This window comes from Oncorhynchus mykiss, chromosome 17 (assembly GCF_013265735.2).
Source record: "Oncorhynchus mykiss isolate Arlee chromosome 17, USDA_OmykA_1.1, whole genome shotgun sequence".
Classification (NCBI taxonomy): domain Eukaryota; kingdom Metazoa; phylum Chordata; class Actinopteri; order Salmoniformes; family Salmonidae; genus Oncorhynchus; species Oncorhynchus mykiss.
In genome coordinates, this window is record NC_048581.1 from 43813620 (window position 1) to 43825591 (window position 11972).

Genomic DNA, 11972 nt, shown 5'->3' on the forward strand with positions numbered 1-11972 from the left:
GATAGAGAGAAAGAGGCAGAGAAAGAGGCAGGGAGAAAGAGGCAGGGAGAAAGAGGCAGAGAGAAAGAGGAAGAGAGAAAGAGGCAGAGAGAAAGAGACAAAGAGAAAGAGGCAGGCAGACAGAGAGAAAGAGGCAGAGAGAAAGAGGCAGAGAGAAAGAGGCAGAGAGAAAGAGGCAGAGAGAAAGAGGCAGAGAGAAAGAGGCAGAGAGAAAGAGACAGAGAGAAAGAGACAGAGAGAAAGAGACAGATAGACAGATAGAAAGAGACAAAGACAAAGCAGGTAAGAGGCACAGAGAAAGAGGCAGAGAGAAAGAGGCAGAGAGAAAGAGAAAGTGAGACAGAGAGAAAGAGGCGGAGAGAAAGAGACAGAGAAGTGTCTCTCGCACCTGAATGGATCCCCTGCATGGGTGCCAAGTTTAGTTGTTTCATGAAAAATAAGTATTGATGTTCTTGTGAAGAAAACTGCAGTATAATATATTTGTTTAAAATAATGTATTTCAGCAAATGTTCAACAGTTCAGTTAATCAATTACACATCTCTAACATTGTATTCAGTCTTGCATTCTGGCTATTCTGTGTTTACTTGATTTCTTTCCCCCACCCCTAAACTCATTGCCTAATTAAAGCCAATTACAAGCTCCACACAAACTGATATTCACTACAACACAAATGATTGAAACATGTCGTAGATAAACAAATTATTATTTTGCTACTACCAAATAAACACATGTAAATTTTACACTGGCTTGGCCCATGCTCTGACAAAAGGTCCGTTTTGATAGTTGACCAACAGGCAAATAATTGGTTGATGCTGCCTGAGATGGTCAGGGGGATGACTGTGTCAAACAGCTTGTGCTCCTTTACTCTGCAGATCATTTTCAACATGTACTCTCAGCCTGGCAATGGATTGGGTCTCCCTAACCTCATGCGCTGGCATCTGTGTGCGTCTTGACAGAAATGCTGGCCGGTAGACCTTGCACGGAACAATGTCATCTACGAGAAAGCCCTTATCCACCATAATGGCCATGTCATGGGGGAGTAAGGAAATAATTCCAGACTGCTTGAAGATCTCCTTGTCAATCACAGATCCAGCACACAACGATGACATAAAAGTGACAGCTCCATGTGGTGACATTCCCAACATGCCCTTAAAGGTACAGTGTGACTTGTAGGAAGAAAACACCTCACTCTGCAGTAGTAGTGAAGATGTTGTCTGGCAGCGGAGTTCAGTGCAGTCGATCACTACCTGGGTGTCTGGATAGTCCTTGAACTCGGGTGGCAGGTGGGCTTTGATGGTTTCCCTGGGGATCCATATCCGTGCTGATCCAAAAGCAGACAGTAGAGGAAGTTGGCCCAAGAGATGATAATCTCACTACCAATGGGCCAAATCCTTCTGCTTCAGACCCAGCGACAGATGAGTCATAAACAAGAAGAACTCGTCGATTGATGGCAGTGTCTGAACGTAAAGAAAAATGTTTTAGTACAATATAGTCCTTATATTCGGTCCATAACAAAAAGTAAATCATGTTTTGAAATTACAGTAAGATCAAATAATATTCTAAGTATTTAATGAAGTTGTCCCTTACCGGTTTTCTTCGAGTAACACTTGTTTCAGATGGATTGGTGCTTGTGACTTATAAACGTGGTCTCTGCTGCCCGCTCAGTCAAGTGCCAGAAGGCCATCAGGTGAGTGTAGATTGCAAATCTAAAGACAGACCCAGAGTATTTGAATACCAAAAAAGCTCATTACTATTATTGCCCATCTTCTCTAAGCATCAAGTAGCACTAGACATGACCAAGCTGCTATTGTAGCCTGTTTTACTTGTTACTGCAATTCTACTGTAATTCATAGCAGCTATCATCACAGCAGTGAATTTGTTTTAAATGTTCCATTAGTTAACCTGGGAAGTGGACTAAGAACCAAATCTTATTTGCAGTGACGACCTGGGAGCATTTTTGGGGGTTAACTGAAATCTAATGTAAAGACAATTTACAGTTGAAGTCGGAAGTTTACATACACTTAGGTTGGAGTCATTGAAACTCGTTTTTCAACCACTCCACAAATTTCTTGTTAACAAACTATAGTTTTGGCAAGTCGGTTAGGACATCTACTTTGTGCATAACACAATACATTTTTCCAACAATTGTTTACAGACAGAATATTTCACTTATAACTCACTGTATCACAATTACAGTGGGTCTGAAGTTTACATACATGAAGTTGACTGTGCCTTTAAACAGCTTGATAAAATCTAGAAAATTATTACATGGCTTTAGAAACTTCTGATAGGCTAATTGACATCATTTGAGTCAATTGGAGGTGTATTTGTGGAAATATTTCAAGGCCTACCTTCAATCTCAGTGCCTCTTTGCTTGACTTCATGGGAAAATCAAAAGAAATCAGCCAAGATCTCAGAAAAAAAATTGTAGACCTCCATAAGTCTGGTTACTCCTTGGGAGCAATTTCCAAATGCCTGAAGGTACCACGTTCATTTGTACAAACAATAGTACGTAAGTATAAACACCATGGGACCACGCAGCCGTCATACCGCTCAGGAAGGAAACGAGTTCTGTGAACGTACTTTGGTGTGAAAAGTGTAAATCAATCCCAGAACAACAGCAAAGGACCTTGTGAAGATGCTGGAGGAAACAGTTACAAAAGTATCTATACACACAGTAAACCGAGTCCTATATCGACATAACCTGAAAGGCCGCTCAGCAAGGAAGATGCCACTGCTCCAAAACCGCCATAAAAAAGCCAGACTACAGTTTGCAACGCACAAGGGGACAAAGATCGTACTTTTTGGAGAAATGTCCTCTGGTCTGATGAATCAAAAATATAACTGTTTGGCCATAATGACCATCGTTATGTTTGGAGGAAAAAGGGGGAGGCTTGCAAGGCAAAGAACACCGTCACAACCGTGAAGCACGGGGGTGGCAGAATCATGTTGTGGGAGTGCTTTTATGCAGGAGGAACTGGTGCACTTCACAAAATAGATGGCATCATGAGGAAAGGAAAATTATGTGGATATATTGAAGCAACATCTCAAGACATCAGTCAAGAAGTTAAAGCTTGGTTGCAAATGGGTCTTGATGACCCCAAGCATACTGCCAAAGTTGTGGCAAAATGGCTTAACGACAACAACGTCAAGGTATTGGAGTGGCAATCACAAAGCCCTGACCTTAATCCTATAGAACATTTGTGGGCAGAACAGAAAAAGTGTGTGCAAGCTAGGAGGCCAACAAAACTGACTCAGTTACACCAGCTCTGTCAGCAGAAATGGGCCAAAATTCACCCAACTTGTTGTGGAAGGCTACCCGAAACATTTGACCCAAGTTAAATAATTTAAAGGCAATGCAACCAAATACTAATTGAGTGTAAACTTATGACCAACTGATAATTTGATGAAAGAAATAAAAGCTTAAATAAATAATTCTCTCTCCTATTATTCTGACATTTGACATTCTTAAAATAAAGTGATGATCCTAACTGACCTAAGACTGGGAATTTTTACTAGGATTAAATGTCAGGATTTGTGAAAAACTGAGTTTAAATGTATTTGTAAATGTAAATGTAAATGTAAGGTGTATTTAAACTTCCGACTTCAACTGTGCATTCAATGTGCCTACTTACGCTAAGATACGCTAGCCTAGTTTTAAATAACAATGAACACGTTCTTAAAGGTAAGATGGACTTTGGGATAATAATAATAATTCATAGTAAATAAAACAATAGTAATGCTGGATAACAATAAATCGTTACTGTACCTTGTGTAAAAACGCATATCCTCGTCAGAACCAGAAAATCGCACCAAAGCCGTGTTGGGCGGTCAGTTTCTCCAGCTTGGCTCGAAGCTCCTCAATTTCTCTTACGTGCTCATGATTTGCCATTAGGGCCGTGTCCAGGGCTGCGGGTTCAGGGCTGCACAGTAATCATGTGTCTGGACCTGATCAGAGGTGGCACAGTCCATAGGCAGTGCACCTTGTTCTTCATCCTCCTCAGTCGGAGCAGGAGGTTTCAGTCTTCTTTCTCAAACACCAGGTCTCTTTTCATTGTGCCAGTTCCATGAGAAGACTGTAGGAACAAAACCTATTTTTAGGAATTGTCGCTCCCCAATTTTTCCTTCAACAAAGTCACTCTCATTAGCACCTCATTCGCGGGGCTGTAATTTAAACGTAGCCATTGCAAACTATTTCAGTCAGAAATGCATCAACAACAGTTAGATAGCTATCAAGCTAATGATAAAAACAATAGCAGAAATCGCTGCAGGAAGTCATCAACCCTGAAGGAAGTAAATTAGAACATTGGAGGCGGTATAATGCACAGAGATTGTCTCATCTCTCTTCAGTCACGTGCCACATCCTGTTGTTATGTGAACGACTGGCTGAGCCTTGGATACATCCAGTATTGCCCCAAACGCGCATTACTTGTTCACTTACAGCCAGTAGTGATCATAACACCCCCACCCCCCTTGTTGAGGCTGAGCAGGGAGTGTTGAAGCTGGGCTTGGTGCTGCCCCTGTTGAGGCAGGGCTGGGGGTGTTAAAGCTGGGCCTGGTGCTGCCCCTGTTGAGGAAGGTCTAAGGATGTTGAGGCTGGGCCTGGGACTACCCTTGTTGAAGCTGGGCTGAGGGTATTTAGTCTAGGCCTGGCACAACCCCTGTTGAGTCTGGGCTGAGGCTTTTGAGGCTGAGCTTGGTGTGTGGAGGCTGGTCCAGGTGCTGCCCCTGTTAAGGCTGGTGCTGGTGGCCCTGTTAGGCCCTGTGTGCTGGGGCCTAAGGCTCTCCTGCCCTGAAGGGTGAAAGGAACCACTTACTGTACATACAGTACACATATATAGCAACACAAGAATATAGATGAAGAGAGTAAGCAGTACCTGAACATATAGAAAAGCAGGTAAGCACTCCGGGCTCTGGTCCTCAGCACAGTGGCTTCATTGGACATTGACACTTGGCTGTCATTACAGCAGAACCAGTTTCCACTGGCATTCAAGATGTCACTAATGTAGTGCCCTGTGGAACAAAGAAGACAGACTCGAGGTCAAGGGTCAGGCTCTTGTGGGTAATGGAGTGTGTTATAACAGTTAAACAGTTCATTTGGAAGGTATTTTATCTGTTACAAGTGTCAAGTTTGGAAATCAGAGATAAACACATACACGTGGCATGCCTCCCCATTCCTTTGAATTAAATTGCGCAAACTCTAAACATATAGCAGTGCTTGTCGGGATGGCACTTCGCTCTGAAGCCTTGCTCGCTTGGTGTAAGAGGCTATCGGAGGGTCTAATTATCCCCTACACCAGGGTTCCCCAACTGGCGGTCCGTCGGATGAATTTGGCCCACAGGTGATTTTATTTGGCCCACCCCATGTTTTATGAGCAAACAATTGTAATTGTTAAAAGACTGTAAAAACACCAGCAAATCAGTTCCAAGTGATTTTCATTTTGGAAATCTGATCCAAAGTCTTCCTACGCACAATAAAGAGATATACGTGACTGTACACAAATGTAAGCAAGGTTTGAAATTAGTCAAATATATGATATCTGTTTGGGCTTCTTACGGTCAATTTGCAGTCTACAAATTATTATTATCCCCGGCCTTCAACCCTCGATCATTTTCACTCCCTCAGCTTTGGGATACTTGTTTAAACGGCAGAGGCGCACGTGAATACGCAAATTGAAAGTCGAGGAGAAAGGAGTGATTTGGGATTCAGCCTATGCCATATGTACTGTTTATCTGCATGTGTGTGTTTTAAGGTATTTACTTACCGGAGTTTGCGGAGCCTCCCAAATGAGAGACTACGCCAGTCAGCTGGTAGTAGCCAATCACTGACTTCACTGGCTGCAGCTTCTGTAAGAAAACACGTGATCATTGGATTCTCATTTCCCCTACAGTCCACCACACTGTCTACAGTCCACTACACTACTCGTCTACTGCAGGTCTACTATATCATGCACTCCTCATAACTATCTCAGTGTTCTGTCATAACTTATATTTCACTGGTTTCACTCTCTGTCTCTCCTCACCACTGAGGCTGTCCACAGCACTTTCCCTAGGTCCTGGTCATTTGAATCTGAGGGGTCAAATATACATATAAAGAGCTGTGAAAACGTGGTCGCTTGTCTGAATTGCTCTGGTCTAAAACAGCTTCCGTACATCAATGAAGATGTCTGAGAAACATTTTAATTTGCAGCTTCTAGCTTCTTTGTCTGCAGGACCGTTTTGGGAGTGGGTGGCTTGTGTGGTGTTGGAACAAGAATAAAGTTGTGATGCCATGACCTACCTGAACAGCAGATGGCGCTATATTTGGCCTCTCCGAGTGGGTTGGGGACTTGGCTGGCGAGGGTCTGGGGGATGGACACCTGGATATTGGGGGTCTGGTTGGTGAGGGCCTGTGGGCTGGCACTGTGCAGGGGTGGCACCGTGTCCCCACAGAAGTTGGAGAGCCTCAGCTCTGAAGGAAACAAAAGAGGAGCCTCCAGCTTCTCCAACCCCCCAGGTCCTCCAAACCTCTTCAGATGCAGAACCAGCACACTGCCCAGAGACAGAGACAGACAATGAAACCAGTCAACAAATAACAGATGAGTGAAATTTGTTTGGTGGTGCTCATCCCTAAGTCCTACAATCTAATGCTCAGGACACAATGACCACACATTTCATTAAATACTGCCAGTTCTATGAGAGGTTATAAAGGGGCAACTCACAGAGGCAGTGTGTGGAACTGCTCCACCTTTGAGGCGTGGAGGCCCTTGCAGCCCGCACATGTGAATTCAACCTTTTCTCCCTGGGTTAGAAACAAAAGCATTACAAAATGAGTGACACCACTACAATAATAAGATACCGTATTCTGAGACAGTGGGCAGCTTGCCCTGGGTGTTAGTCTCTACACCCAGGGCTAAACCCTACGTGCTGACTTTGAAAGTGAGTGCTAGGCTGCTTAGCAAGGTGCACTCAGAGCTGAGTCCAATGAGAGGTGATTGTAGTCCTCTCTGGTGGACGACTCACGCCCACAGCTTCAGAAGCAGGACAAAGAGAAGAAAAATGCATCAGGTTTCTGTTTCAGGTCTTTGCAATGTTATGCCATGTGTTTTGTAATATCATTTGAAGAAAGATCATGTTACCAGTAGATACATTACAACCAATGGGAGCTCTTACCTGGTACATGTGCGCACTGAGACAAGCTGGAACTCCAGCTGGGAAACAGGGCAGGTATAGTTCACCCCGAGTGTCTTCAGTATCATGCCCTCCTCCTTCAGCTGGCACAGCATATTCACAAGTAACTCGTGTGCGTCCTATGATGAGAAAGAAAAATACCAAGATAAAATCTAATTATTGAGAGAAAATGAACCCCTGCAAAAAGAGTGCATGTTCAGAAGAGAGTAGTGCCTCAGTTACCTGTTGCGTGTCCCCCAGATACTTCAAATCATATCCCGACAAGGAGTACTTGACATGAGGAGTACTTGACACCTCCACATGAGGTCTGCTTTTGAGGCCTGGTTTGCGCCACTGTCAGGTAGACCCGAACGGTGCACATCAGACAGACACCTGTAGGGGAGAAAGAGAGTAAATTAGCAGCTGACTGGATGGTGTCAACCTACTGGCTTACGGCTGAAGAGGCAGATGAGTATATCCATATATTTTATATCTAGTGGCACCCCATCATTAGAAATTATTAATTCGATTCAATGCAATATCACCTTTGAGGACTGACAATGAAGCAAAACAAAAATGTTGTTTATTCTCCTAAGATATTTGGTTTGGATACTGCTCTCATTTCCAGAGCATTTTAAAAGCTACCAAATGTCCCATACTAATGTGGAATGTTCAGTCAATGACCTGTATGGGTAATGTAGTCATTCTACAGTTTCCACATTGGCCTACAAATATCTACATCATAATCATTGTGTCATTGTTGTTCCTCTGGGTTATGAAGATTCCCGAAAACAAAACAAAAATGGAAATAAATAAATAAATGCAGCGGAATATGAAGTGGTTAAGGTTAGGGAAAAGGTTAGCAAAAATGCTTTCCTAACCTGCTACATGCCACTTTCTATAGAAGTGGCATGAAGAGTGTGTCCCTCCTTGAATTTATGAACACAAATAATGGGTGGGTGCGGGTGTGTCTGCTTTTGAGCCTTCCCTTACCTGAGCAGGTTGGAGAAAGGGGGAGGAGCTCCAGAGTTGTTCCTGGCGTAGGATTTCCTTTGAGAAGGAAGGCAGGACCAGGAGGCACTGCAGGGTGGCGTTTAAGAAGCAAGTGTTGCCAATGTTAGGCAACCTGTGAAGAAGAACCAGCCATCAGTACACACATAGAGATACAATATCCTAGAAACATTGAGTGGCCTATGTCATAAACCTTCATAACTCTAGAAAGTGCTGACAATGGCAGCCATCTTGGTCAGGGATAAGTTCTATGTCACTCTATGAGTACACAAAGAAGTGGATGTCCTTTAGACCAAGATGAACATAATTCATGGGTTTATAAATATCTAATAAAACGGACTTGCTTGATAGTAAGACCCATAGTATATCAGACATTGACCTCTAAACAATAAAGAGCTTATTTTCAATGCATCTGCATTGTGTTGTGGTTGCATTTGCAGTGTGTTTTGGTTTACCCAAGAAGTTCCATGTTGACCAGGGCCCCCGGTTCTCCTCTGGCCCCCTGGGTCTCCTCTGACCTTCTGGTGGCTGAGCTGGCCCTGGGAAGAGTCTGGCTTCTGGCACCTGAGCCTGACCTCTGGGGCCTTGGGATAGAGTGGTCCTGAAGAGACAGAGGTATGAAGGAAGGAGAGAAACAGGTGTAAAGCTTTCAAAGCAGAGATAGTATCACTCTACACAGTATCTCTCGTAAATACTACACTGTACTATAAACACAGTCCGAGTAGTCATGCATGTTTTGATGTCCATATAAATGCAGTGTACTAAGTAGACCAGGGCAATAGGTTAGTATTCTATTTATCCACTAGATGTGATTAGAAGAGCCTAAAACTACAGTTTGAGGAAAGTAACTTTCTGGGACTGTGTTATCAAGCGTCTCAGAGTAGGAGTTTGATCTAGGATCAGTTTTTCCTTTCAGATCATAATAAATCAGATTATTATGGATAGAGAGGACCTGATCCTAGATTAGCGCTCATACTCTTGATTAACACTGGCCCTAGTCTTGTAGCTCTAAAGCCAACTCTTCAAGGGGACTCTAGGATGGCACTGTACTTGTTTTATTTTTGTTTGAATTACCTGACTGTTGCGCCCTCTTGGCTGGTGTCTCCATGACCGTCCAGGGGGTTGGTAGGAGAGGGAGAATTAGGGCAGGACACCACTGGAGAGAATTTCACTGGGGAAGGGTGTTTGGCAGGTGACCTGGGGAGAGAGGGCTGTTTAGCAGGAGAGCAAGGCTGAGAGGAACAGTTAACAGGAGAGAGAGGTGGATAGAGGGAGGAGAGTTGGTCAGAGGGTGAGGGGTCAGAGGTGGCGGAGGCATTCCGTTCAGAACGGTCAGTTGGAATTGGAGAGGGGGAGGAAGTGCTACTCCTCTTCTTATTTCTTGTCTTCTGCTCCACATCAATTGAATTGGCTTTCTGCTGTTTTTTCTGTTGACAAGAATATGTGTAAGTTCAAAATAATTTTTCCCCGATCCCCAGCCAATGTAGAAAAAAAAATGTGTGTGGGGGGGGTCATATTAATAGGAACAGGTAGGCCTAAATTAGAGGAACTTAACTATCTATCCTCAACCTCAAATAACACAGTATAGAGAAAGTTACATTGAGTGACATTTGCAAAAGCTGAACTTCATATACATTTCATGTACACTTTTTATGTATTCGTCCATCAGAATCTACTTTTACTTCATTCTTCTCACTAGGTCTAAGAGAAAAATACTACTCCAGAATTGAAGTAGTTGTTAATTGATTAAATGACCTGATTTCATACCTTTTTGCACCAGCAGAAACAAGCCATGTCGATAACCAATTAAGACTGATCCACATTACATCATTTTTCAAATTGGCTTTATTGTGATGTGATGTCTATTTATTGTGATGTGATGTGATGTTTATTGTGACATTGTGATGTCATCGGTCATGTATGACACCACCGTCTGGCAACCCAATCTAGAATTGTTTAAAATATAGAGTTCAATTATCAAATATGTTTTATTGAAAGCAAAGTTCTGCAGTATACATACAATATTGTAGATATGCTCCATTGTTTTCTTGTTCCTTTTTTTACACACAGTTTTATATATTGTTTAATTGAACATGCCACCACAATAAATGCATTTTAAGTGCCTACGTCTTCCTTGTTTTTTGATAGCTTCCATGTTGTTTGTGGGTTGGTCATCGGTTTATTGAAATGCTAAATGCTTTTTCTCTTATTCACCAGCAGATGGACAAAGGGTTGGTCAAAAGAATGTGAACAGGTGATAGAGATTTTAAACTTCCGACTTCAACTGTATATCGACAGAACTTGAAAGGCCGCTCAGCAAGGAAGAAGACACTGCTCCAAAACCGCCATTAAAAAGCCAGACTACGGTTTGCAACTGCACATGGGGACAAAGATCGTACTTTTTGGAGAAATGTCCTCTGGTCTAATGAAACAAACATACAACTGTTTGGCCATAATGACAATCGTTATGTTTGGAGGAAAAAGGGGGAGGCTTGCAAGGCAAAGAACACAGATAACATGATGCTGCCCCGCCCCGTGCTTCATGGTTGCCGTGCATCATGTTGTGGGTGTGCTTTGCTGCAGGTGGGACTGGTGCACTTCACAAAATAGATGGCATCATGAGGGAGGAAGATTAGGTCGACATATTTGAAGCAACATCTCAAGACATCAGTCAGGAAGTTAAAGCTTGGTTGCAAATGGGTCTTCCAAATGGACAATGACCCCAAGTATACTTCCAAAGTTGTGGCAAAATGGCTTAAGGACAACAAAGTCAAGGTATTGGAGTGGCCATCACAAAGCCCTGACCTCAATCCTATAGAAAATTTGTGGGCAGAACTGAAAAAGTGTGTGCGAGTAAGGAGGCCTACAAACCTGAATCAGTTACACCAGCTCTGTCAGGAGCAATGGGCTAAAATTCACCCAACTTATTGTGGGAAGCTTGTGGAAGGCTACCCGGATTGTTTGATTATTATTTTGACATTTCACATTCTTAAAATAAACTGGTGATCCTAACTGACTTAAAACAGGGATTTTTTACTGGGATTAAATGTCAGGAATGGTGAAAAAACTGAGTCTAAATGTATTTGTCTAAGTTGTATGTAAACTTCCGACTTCAACTATATCAATCACATCTTTGCTAATGCTGTTGAACTTTGTTCTAAGCTATATCTGTACCCATTGGATGCAGTGATCACAGTATAGTGGCTATATCCAGGAAACCCAACAGCTGGGCCTAAAATAGTGTATAAGGGATCATACAAAATATTTTGCTGTGACTCTTATGTGGATGATGTTAAAAATATTTGTTGGTCTGATGTGATTAATGATGAGCATCCAGACGCTGCACTTGATGAATTTATGAAATTGCTTCCTATTATTGATAAACATGCACCTGCTAAGAAACTGACTGTTTGGATTGATGAGGACTGTTTTGGATTGATGAGGAACTGAAAAACTGTATGGTTGAAATGCATGGGGAAAAAGGAGTGGCTAAGTCTGGCTGTACATATGACTGGCTTACTTACTGCAAATTAAGAAATTATGAGACTAAACTCAACAAAAATAAGAAACTTTATTTTGAAGCCAAGATCAATGATATAAAGAATGAAGGAAAAAAACTTTGGAGTACTTTAAATGAAATTATGGGCAGAAAGACAAATTCAACTCCATCTTTCATCGAATCAGATGGCTTGTTCATCACAAAACCATTTGATGCTACAAATTATTTGAATTATTATTTAATTGGCAAAGTGGGCAAACTTAGGCAGAAAATGTCCACGACAAACAGTGAGCAATTATATTCATGCATAAAA

General features: G+C 42.4%; 1 long non-coding RNA gene across 2 annotated transcripts; it reads right to left on the reverse strand.

Moving 5' to 3' along the window:
- Nucleotides 1-479: 479 nt before the first annotated feature.
- LOC110493925 lies at nt 480-9963 on the reverse strand. 2 transcript variants are annotated; one of them, XR_005036985.1, is made up of 14 exons: nt 9235-9963; nt 8616-8761; nt 8143-8275; nt 7393-7542; nt 7153-7289; nt 6912-7010; nt 6702-6781; nt 6281-6531; nt 5766-5847; nt 4878-5013; nt 4442-4792; nt 3770-4076; nt 1588-1706; nt 480-1457 (listed from the first exon to the last, which is right to left on the reverse strand). It is a non-coding gene; the product is annotated as an uncharacterized LOC110493925 (long non-coding RNA). The 2 variants fall into 2 exon arrangements; XR_005036986.1 differs by lacking the exons at nt 7393-7542; nt 8143-8275.
- Between the last annotated feature and the right edge of the window lie 2009 nt (nt 9964-11972).